Source organism: Sinocyclocheilus grahami, unplaced genomic scaffold (genome assembly GCF_001515645.1).
Source record: "Sinocyclocheilus grahami isolate Dianchi unplaced genomic scaffold, SAMN03320097.WGS_v1.1 scaffold155.1, whole genome shotgun sequence".
NCBI classification, from domain to species: Eukaryota; Metazoa; Chordata; class Actinopteri; order Cypriniformes; family Cyprinidae; genus Sinocyclocheilus; species Sinocyclocheilus grahami.
The window spans coordinates 1,233,154-1,234,692 of record NW_015505334.1 but is presented as its reverse complement, the minus strand read 5'-3'; positions in this window follow the sequence as shown (position 1 = coordinate 1,234,692).

Genomic DNA, 1,539 nt, shown 5'->3' with positions numbered 1-1,539 from the left:
ATAATAATAATAAATGTTTTATGAACAGCAAATCAGCATATTAGAATGATTTCTGAAGGACCATGTGACACTGAAGTAATGGCTCCTGAAAATTCAGTTCTTTTAAATCGTAATTTAATCTGAAAGTTTTACTGACCCCAGACTTTTGAATGGTAGTTTGTAATATTCACAAAAACTTTTCATCTGCAGTTACAACTCTGCAGAATTATAAAAGAAATGAATACAGTGTGCCCCAAAATATGCGAGACCAAATATCTCCAAAAAAAAGATACTGCAAAACTACACTGTAGCAGTGTACTTTGAGGTAAATGAAAATCAGACCCAAATCAGTTCAAAACCAACCCACTGTTCTCATATCTGCACCACAGGCTCCTCACAGGCATTCATAAGAGGTCTTTAGTGTGCTGTGAGGGGCTTGATGGGTGTGTTTTGTTCCTACTCAAAGTCTTTTGAAATAACAATTGTCTCTGCATTAAGCTTTGGGCCTCCTCCGAGGAAATTCGGTTTTCCAGACTGACTCACTATATGGTTATGCAGTCAGCAACCTGAGAGCTTGAGCGTCTGTGATAGTGCCATGCAAAAGGTCTGGAGACAATTAAATGTGCAGTTAATGGGGCAAGGGAAATGTCCTAATAAACACTGGGCAGTAAGATCATATTTCTGATCCGTTTAACCATGATTTGATCTAGTGCAGTGGTGGTCAATTCTAATCCTGGCACTGCACATATTAGATGTCTGTCCTTATCTGACACACCCTGTTCGGGTCCTGGAGCCTCTACTAATGAGCTGATGGTGTGTTAAATAAGGTTCAACTGCTTTGGTACTCAAGAACCAGGACTGACAACCACCGATCTAGTGAAAACAAACTGACCAGTCTTTGCAATAATCTGCAGGTCATTCAAGTGTCTCCCACTGACAGCTTCAGCACTAACCAGTTAATCTATCGACTTACCATACACTCCTTACACTTCATCATTTGATCATAAACATTGTCCATAAATAAATGTGACAGACTGTCTGAGCCAAACCTGTTTAAGCCACCAAGAGAAATATATTGGAGCCAGGAAGACAGCACAATGCTTTCTGATGAAAAACTGGCCATAAACTGCAGTGCGGCACCCACCACTAGCATCTTAAGAAAATATTTCATGATATGTTGATGAATATTTTAAACACATCTGCTTTACGTGGAGCTTACCCGGGGGCAGTTACCACATGATTCTGGGAAAATGATCATGGATGAGAGCTGTAACAACGTAACAGCCTGCTACATAAACTTTCAACACCTTCTGCAACAAGCATCTTTGTTTTATGTATATATAAAAACCTCTGTCATTTTCCATTTCAAACAGCTTTCTTTTTTTTCAAAATAAAGAAATAAATATAACAATAACACTTCATAGTTCACATTTTTCAATGAAGAACAGCTCAAATAGAAACTAATTAAATAAAAAATAAATGTATTTTTTTTTATTCATTATTTGTAAAAAAAAACATCATAAATTAAATAAAACTAGCATGCAGTGATTTAGCACAAGA